This window comes from Chiloscyllium punctatum, chromosome 18 (assembly GCF_047496795.1).
Source record: "Chiloscyllium punctatum isolate Juve2018m chromosome 18, sChiPun1.3, whole genome shotgun sequence".
Classification (NCBI taxonomy): Eukaryota; Metazoa; Chordata; class Chondrichthyes; order Orectolobiformes; family Hemiscylliidae; genus Chiloscyllium; species Chiloscyllium punctatum.
Genome location: NC_092756.1, coordinates 7,613,773 through 7,623,611, shown reverse-complemented (window position 1 = coordinate 7,623,611; position 9,839 = coordinate 7,613,773).

Genomic DNA, 9,839 nt, shown 5'->3' with positions numbered 1-9,839 from the left:
TGCACCCCAGCTCCTGACTACAATTCATAGGCCTGTACATAACTCCAACTATGGCTTTTCACTTTTATGGTTGCTGAATTCTACCCACACACATTCCACACCATCTGACTCTGTTTTGAGTACGGGAACTGAGTGATGCGACTGCTGAACACTTTCGCATTGTCTCAAATCTATAGTCTAGACATGGAGTAAAAACGTTTCATTTTAAGTTACTTTGCAATGTCGCCACATTGGCCAAATATTCTGTATTAGGGAAGAATACAACTTGTTCAAACTGATAAAGGAGGAAGATATGAAGAGGACATGAGTCTATAAAGAGGTTAAGGTGGGTCAATTGAACAACCAAATATTGGTGTATGGAACATAGTAGGAAAAATGTTGATGTGCTCAAAGCTGTTGTCAGGGTGAAAGGAAACATAGTGTATTATTTCAGTGGAGAGATTGGCTTGAGGCACCGAGGAAACGGGCACCTGGATTACAAAATAAAAACTTTACGTGTAATCAAATTTTAGAGAGGCAAGATAAATGTTGAAACTTTCTGAAACAGAATACGTTTAAAAGTAGGGACGATTTTCTACAGATTTGCAATGTAGTGGTGTAACCACATCGAGAGAGCGATGGCCACAATGATGTGAAATGCAATCCAGACAAGACTCACTCAGCTGACTCTTGTGAGGAGCGTTTATTTATAGAGGAGGTCTTGAATTGACTGGCCCTGGATCTGCTGGGGTTTAGGCGAACAAAATGTGATCTTGTTTAAACCCTGAATATTCAAAGTAGTTTTCTCAAGTTGAATTCTGACACAATATTTCAGCTCGTGTGAGAGATTACCGTGATTGGATGGATTATAAAACTGAAGAATGTCTCTGTTAAGAGGATGATGATTTGGTGTAATCATCTCAATGTATTGTGTCTCTGTGGAAGTCTCTTCCCAGAGAACGATGGAGGATAAGACATTGAATATTCCTAAGTCAGAGGAAGACAGATTCTTGACTAAGACTGATCCACTAACGTTGTAAGGGCAAAGGAAGAATGTCTGATTGAGGTCACAATCACATTGTTCACGACCTTATCACATGTTTTGATTCCTTACTCCTGATGCAAGTTTCTACATTTCTGTTGTCTTTAGCTACTGAAAAAGCTTTGACATGATTCTCATGAACATGAAGATTTTTAATTTCATATTATTGGGCACAGCTTTCTATATATGACTTTTAAACGGCACTCAAAACAAATATGAAAGGTTCATGATGTTGTCGAGACGTCAGGAGCACAGCACAAAGGGAAAACTTCCCTTGAAACTGCTTTACAAATCAGATTGGGTAGAATGGATAACTCTAATACTGCAGATTCGTTTCAGTTATTCCTGTGAGGTGCCTTTCATTAGCAAGGTCAGCATTCTGTTGCCCGTGTTTAATTTCTATTCAGAATATGTTAATAAACCACAGGCGTTTTTGTGGTGCAGGAACACTAACAGGTATGTTAAAAAGAAAGAAACGGGGTTCTTAACAATTTGATAGTAAAGGGAGAAAGATATAGCTTCAAATCTTGTGTTCCCTTGGAGATTGTATTCTTCACTATTTGATACTCACAAGCTATGGAAATAGTGAGACCACATTCTCTGTTTCCAACAAGTAAAGTGATAGAGTCATACAGCATACAAACCGACCATTCAGACCAAAATATCTACGCCAGCCAGAAAACACCAAACTACATTATTCCCAGTTACCTGAAGACCTATAGCCCACTATTCCCGGCATTTTGCGTTACCTTGTACCTGTGACCTGAGGTTTTTTGTTCTTTCAATTTCTGCATGAAATGGTTTCACGGAAATAGATCACACAACTTCAAGTACAACGACAAACATCAGATCAATAAAATGTCCTCATTGATTAATAATTATTAGAAAATCGAATTGTCTTTTTAGTTCTTTTGGGATTTTAACGGAACTAGACCGGCATTAATCTGTCCTTGAGAAGTTCCAGTCCAGTTGATGTTGGTCCATCCAAGTGACTGTTGAGTGGGAGTACCAGAAGTGCGTCTCATGTGCCGGTTTAACTGGGAGTAAATATTACTGCTGGTGGATGAAGTGTAAAACAAGCCGGCATGCTGTTATGAACAGCTCGCAGGAAAAGAGACTCTTTGTCAATGCGAATATATGAGAAGCAATTTATTATTCTTCTCAGAAATAACGATCTTACACGAGAAGTTTATATAATAATGGAGGGAAGTCTGTTTCTACGTTATTGGTGTCCTTAAAATAATAGTGTCAAGCAGCTGCAATAATGTTGGATGCTGTCGTTGGACGATTCTTGCACTGAGCATGTCAATTATCCTGGATGTTTTCAGAAATGGCTGCCCTGTCCTAGGTTGAGTAAGTGCTCATACTCCATGGGATGATGCTGGTTTGTAATCTTGCCACTTACTGAGTTCGATGGAACAGAACAACAAGTCCTATTGGCTGCTGCTTCAGAATATATCAGAGCTTTCATGACTGGCACCACATGGAATCATGTAATAAAAACAAGGCCCATCGAGTCTGAACCACCCAGTGCTGATACAAGTGCTATATAAAGTTTGTGAGGTTCCCTTCCTTATCCACCCTCTCAGGCAATGCATTCTCGACACAAACCATCTCTTAATATCTTGTCTTTCATTTTAAACGTCTTCTCCCTTGTTTTTAACCCTTTGACTAAGGGGAACAGATGCTGTCTGTTCACTCAGCTCATACCTCTTATGCTCTTATACACCTCTGTCAGGTTCAGTAGATAGACCATGCTAAATTACCCATCATGTGCAGCTAGGTGTGTTAGCTATAGGAGACGCAGGGACAGAGTAGGGTATCGGGTTACCCATAGAAAATGCAGCAATGGGGTATGAGATGGGTCTGACTGCAATGCTCTGCAGAGGGCCTGTGTGTACTCGATGGGACAATTTCCCATAAAATAACAAAAATAAAGGTTAAATCAAACCATGAAAGATACTGAAGTTTTGAACCAAAAGGGAACAGAGTGCTGGGGAAACCGAGCAGGTTTGGCAGCCTCTGCCGAGAGAAAAACAGAGTTTGCATTTTGAGTCCACTCAGCATACATCAGACATGAAAGCAGCTGGGAAATAGTGTAATGTGTGTTTGTGGAGTGTGTTGAATATATGGAGAAGTAGAGATATATAAAAAATAAAGGCAGGGACTGTGGATAATCAGCTGATATGGAAATAAATTGTGACATCATTTTCATTTATTTTTCACCTTTCCCCATATTCCTGAGTATCATGCCCATGTAGGTACATATCTAAGTCTCTGTTTCAAGTGAGTTCTGTCTCCTCTGTCTTTCCATCCTTAGTGTGGTCATCTGTTTTCCTTTATTAATGGCACATATGTGTTGTTGGCTGGGACAGTATTGATTTCTCTTTCCAAGTTACTTTTGAGAAGATGCTGGGGACGTGCCTTTCTGAACCATTGCACTTCAATGTGCGGTAGGCCGCCAGTGCTTCAATCTATCTGGTTTCACTTCTTTGAAACTTTGTAGTGTTATAACTGAATAGTTGGCTTGGCCATTTCAAAGGGCTTTTGAGAGTCTACCATTGCTGAAGGTCTGGAATCACATGTAGGCCAGACCAGTGAAGACAGCAAATTTCCTTCCCTGAAGGTCACTAGTGAGCCAGATGTTCTTTTTGTTGACAATCATCAATATTTCATTTGATTGTTAACTCCTAATATTTTACTGAATTTAAATTCCAGCATCTGCTGTGGCGGGATTGAACTCCGGGTTTGGGTCATTACCTGGGAAAGGTGTATCATTGGGAAATATTTGTCGAAATCTCAGAATTTATAGTCTAGAGAAAATACCACTAGACCATCACCTCCCCAGCATTTTCACCATCAGTAGCAGTGTTGTTACTATCGTGACTGAGGTACAGAAAATTGTGTAGTTGCATTGATATTGATTTCCATGGAGAGCAGAACTACTCATATTTCAGGGACTGCACAGAAATGTAACAGTTTATCAGTCAGTCATAGAAACAGAGGAGAATTCGGCATTTTCAACACTGAGTGGGGGTGCCATATGCACAGCACCTGACATTGGAAAGTCAGTCGAGGTTCTGTGGATACTTTTCTTGGATTTGTGTTGTCAGCTGCTGCATTCATTCAGGGAGACCAGAGGGCCTGGTTTTCCAACTCTGTGCAAGGTCTGGACAGATATTTTCCTGTGTAATTGAGTCTGCAGTGACTGCATAGGGAGGATCAGGGCACTGCACTGTCCTTACTGGGATTTCCACAAATATTTCCCAATTCTATACCTTTCCCAGGTGCAAAGAATGAAGCCAGTTTATTTCAACAATGAGGAGGTTACAGAGCTGTGCACTCTCACACCAGGGAGAGGACTGTTCTCAAAATTGCCCATCAACCATTTTGATCCTGGAAGTTGACAGACAGGAGTGGTGGACATACCCATTATGCGAGAATCCCATCCTCTCATGTATTCACGAGGTGACAGAGGCCATCTCTGTCCAGTGAGGTGAATACATTGGTTCTGTCCAAACAGAGGAAGGTACAGAAAATCTGTTTGGAAATATTAGAGATCAGGGTGATGACAAAACTGAGGAAGATACAAACTTTAGTATTGGTAAAGTCGACGTACTGGAAAAACACATTGTGTTGAAGGTTGGTAAGCTGCTGGACCAGATGAGTGATGAATTTAGAGGAGTACACAGATAGCTTTGGAGAACTGAGCTTGCTGGATAACTCTTTTCAGAGCTGGTGCATCACAATAGATCAATGGCCTCCTTCTCTCTTGCCTTTTCCCTAGTTATATGAGGGAAGTCAAAACTCTATAGATTCTGTAAAGGACCCTGCAGATTGGAAAGCAGCTATTATGACCGCACATACTTACAACAGGAATGAGGGTGAAAACAGAAAACCAACTGGGGGATAACTTCATGTCAGTTGTAACGAAACTATGGAGAACAATGATCTAATTGAGCAGAGTCCACCTGGGTTCAGGACAGGCAAACAATCTTTTCTGGAGGATGTTGGTTGTGACATTGACGAATGAGAACTACCGTGAACTGTTTATTTAAGTTTTCAGAAGAAGATTGACACGGTTGCACACAGGTGATGAAGAAAGTTACGGTCATTGGGTAAGAGGGGTATTCTACATGGATTGAGAATTGGATGATGGAGAGAACACAGAGACTAGCATCCTCCTTTGGACAGAAGGCCATGACTGATTGGATATCACTGTGTCAGTGCTTGGAACACCGCTATTTCTAATGCAGAGAAATGATGTGAATGTGAACAGCATATACTGTTCTTTTCATGCTGGATTTATTAGAAGGTGAGAGGTCGGGAAGTGCTTTTGGCAAAAAGGACCGGAATGCCCTTGGTTATAAGTCACGAACAGAATTCATGTAGTGAATCCATTAATCAGGGCAGGAAATTAAATGCGAGCCTTCATTCCAAACTGAATCATGTGTAGTAGTAAAGACACCTTCCTGCAGTTGTGGAGTGGTTTTGAGACAGTATTTGGGCTATTGTGGACAGACTTTCTTTCTTATATAATCAATGATCTCCCTGCCACAGAGACAGTGCAAAGGAGTTTTATCAGAATAATCACTGGAATGATGGTACCATGAGGAGAGTGAGAAGGAACTGGATGTTTAATTTGTAGCACGGTGAGAGAATAAGAGTTGACTTCATTGGAACTTGAAGATCATGGACGAATACACACTATTTCCACTGAGAGACATTGGTGGCATGATAAATTGTAGTTTCCCTATGATACGTGGTTCTTGGTAGTTTATGTAACTCTGTGGCGATCCCATGTTGATTGAGAGAGAGCTTCAGGGTCTGACTGAACTCTCACTGCCTCAGTGTGCAGTTGGTGAGTGACCCTGCACTGATCATCACATTGTTCACAAACCTGTCAGCAGCTACAATGCCTTACTTTTGAAAGAGTAAGCCATTCCCAACAGTATTTGCCCTCCATAGAGATCAAATGTCTACCTTATCGGAGATAGAAGATGCCTCCTTGAGACTTCCCATGAAACATTTGTCTTCCTCTTCACCGTCAAAATACCGTTAATGTATCAATTATTTACATTTAGCAATGGAGTCAGGAGGAACATCATGGAGCAGTCTCTCAGTGCAGTCTCTGCTTCATTGATATGGCATGTTGTGACGCCGATAACATCCTTCTATTTCTGTACAAGGGATTTGGGGGCTCAATGGCCGACTCATGGTGCATGGGAGAAGCTCAAGTGCCTGATTGAGCAATCCCTGGTTCCTGTTTAACATGTCAATGTGTTTGACTGGGCTCCTTAACTTCCTGTGTAATAGGATGGAGGGAATGAATAGGCTATCCCTATTCTTATCCAATAATGTTGCTGGGCTGAATTACCTCCTCACATTCGGATGAAGTGAGCTTCAGGTGCTGAATAAGCTCCTCTTTTACTGTGGTAATGCACTGTGTCCAGCAGTACTAATGCATGCATGTTACCGACACTCTAACAGCACAAGCTTGAATGGTGTTTGGGTTTTGCTGCACATGGACACAGACTGCTTCAGTAGCTGAGGGAGGACAAATTATTCTGAACATTGTGTGATCTTCATTGACCTTCCACACGTCTGAGCTTATTATGGGGGAAAGACATTGCGGAGCAACTGAAGATGCTTGTGCTGTGGATCTCCCGCAGAGTTGTCCCGGGACTGAGGTGGTGGTTGCCCAAGAACCACAGCCAACTTATTTGTGCTGAATTACTCCAACCAGTGGGAAGACTCCTCCTAATCTCCATGAAGTTCCATTTTCTGCAGGTTCCTTATCATCATCAGTCCAATACTGCCTTGTTATCTGGGCCAGTCATTCTTACCTGGTGTTCGCATATTTTGTTGATGTCAAAAGGTCACGCTGTATCTGTGTAGTGTGTTTCCTGCTCACAGAGGGAAGTGACCGACGGGATCTCTCTATCCCAGAGAGATAGGGGAGAGAGTTTACTAAGATAGTTGGAAGATAGCGATGGATGGATGTTTGACACGTCAGAGACTGGATGTTTGACACGTTGGGGCCGAGAGCAGATAAGCCATGATCCTATTGCAGGGAAAGGCAGGCTGAAGGAGCCGAATGACCGATTCCTGCTTCTTATGTTCTTGCATTCTGTTATTGGAAGTTTCATCGTTGTTATTTACCTGGAAGTCCCGTGAAGGAATGCTGTAGTCAAAGAGACCAGAGGATTTTGTGAGCAATATCTGGGTACAGTATGGGGGCTGTAATTACTGTGAATCTAGGTCTACAACATGACTAATAAATGGAGACGGGACAACTTCGGTAAAGAGAGAGGAGGGGACTGTTTCACAGTAACATCCACTCTTTTCCTAAGAACGTTTTCCAATCCACACCAAATCATGTTTGACTGTATTCAGGGGCTGAATGGTCTCCTTTGTTTTTGTGCACCAGGTAGTTGGAGCAAGTGGTCTCCAACTGCTCCTGTGTAGCAGATTGAGGGGCTGAATGGAATGGGGCAAAGTAGGACTGAGGAGCAGGAGTGTGTCCCTGCCCCACCAGAAACTAAGATTATGGCTGATCAGATTGTGGTCTCAGCCCCATGTTCCTTTCTGCAGTTCATTATCCTTGAGTCACCTTCCTGTCACTTTTCCATTGAGTCAATGCAAACACACAGGTACCACAAATCTATGGGGGAGAAAATTCCCTCTCAACTGGCCTTATGAGAATTTCTCCTTATCCCTGTTCATACCGAGGTTAGAGAGTCATTGTTCTTTTTCTAGTCCCACTCCTCGAGAGGTCACGACAAATTATCAGTGTAGCTAAGTGTGTGATATGGTAAATGATATCCGTCTCAGACTGGGTCAGGTTCAGTGTTAGGAACAAGTCAGACAGGTTTCGTAAATTTGTAGAAAATCTAAAACAAATGGAAAGTTACTCGAAATATGTTGGATACATAAATGATATACAGTTGAACAAAGACACACACACACACACACACACACACACACACACACACACACACACACACACACACACACACACACACACGTCTAAACGCAAACTGAAATGAAATAAAACTCTGCAGACTATTAATTCGAAAGAGCTTTGTCCAAATAACATCTAATTCCATGACAAAAGCAACATTGAAAATGTTTGAATTGTTATTCCGCCTCTGAAGTTATTCTGACTCACAGAAGCTGCTGGTACTGGGGTTTCCCCTGGAACAGTTGGATCTGGCTGAATTCCCTTTGCTGCAGGCAGTGGAGAGATTCCAATGAATCCTCAACAGGAACCCTCAAAGAGTGCTAAAAATGGCTGATTGGTTTTCAGCTCTCACATGTTGCGGTAGATAAGTACAAGTAGAGTCGGAGCAATGGCTGTTGCTTCTACGACAGGTTGCATTTTCTCCCTCTCTGATCTGAAACATGCAATAATGTGACCCAAACACCAACCTGAACTAGGTAAGGTCAGGTGGAACATTCTCCTGATTGAATGACTCCAACCCCGTTACCTGCTCCATCTAGGAATAATTTGGAATTTATAATTTGAAGGTATATTTATTTGTGTCTGCATAATTTCTGTACAATAAATTCATGACTTCATAGTATCTGTGTTAAAATGAGTATGTTGTTTTCTAAAGTGGAATCCTCAGCTTTATTCTCTCATCCCTCAGCTACGCCCCAATATTCTCTCCTTAGGGTCTTATATGGTTCAATATGATCAGCTCTGATTCTCAGGCCTGAAGTAATTTCACCTTGTAGAGGACATGAGGGGCATGGATGCGGGATCAGCCAAGGTTATTTTCCAAGGCTGGAGGAGTCCAAACCAGAGGGCAAAGAGTTAAAGTGAGAGGGGAAAATTAAAAAGATACCTGAGTGGTAACTTTATCACACAGAGAGTGGTGCGTGTGTGGGACGAGCTGGCAGCGAAATTTGTGGAGGCTGGTATAATTACAACATTTAAGATGCAATCGATGGGTATATGAATAAAGAAGGTTTAGAGAGTTATGGGTCTAATGTTGGCAAATGGTTTTACATCAGATTGGAATATCTGGTCGGTGCAGATGAGCTGGACTGAAGGGTCTGTTTCCGTGCTGTATGACACTATGATTCTATCAGGCCTTCATTCTAGCAAGGAGTAAAGTGAAGTATCTGTGAAAAGCTTCTACAATAATTACTTTTTTTCTTTCAATTTCAGGGTTCATTACTACCTACAATACATTCTTAGTAGTCTCAGTATCATCATGTACAGATGCAGTAAAACATCCCGATAATTAGACCCGATAGCCTTTGCATGAAACAGCATTATTAAATACACTTCCCTAATCATTTGTTGAATCTGCTGACTAGGTTTATATGACTCATGTACTGAGACACAGACATCCCTCCGTACCAATTCGCTCTGCGATGTTCTCTCCATTTAAGAAGGTTACTGTTATTTTATCTGTTCTGAGCACTGACTTCCCTTAGCCCTTGTTATACTGTTTTCTGCCAAAGTTTGCTCACTAACTTCCCCAGTCGGTATCCCATTGCAGAGTCTCCATGTGCTGTTAAATGACTATCTTGGTAAATGAAGTCATTGAGCTCCAATGTAATCACTCACCTCATCCAAGTCATTGGTATAGATTGTAAATTGTTGATTATGTCACACTCATCACTGAGGCATTCCACCAAGTTACAACTTTACAGCCTGAATATAAACATTTATCCTGAATTTTTATTCCTTGATAGTTTACCAGGTTTCCCCTGTTGCTGGGCAGCAAGCTAGAAAGGTAGGATGGCCTCATCCTACACTGTGTAATGTACTTAGCGGACTGACTGACTTTAATCCATTCCTGTG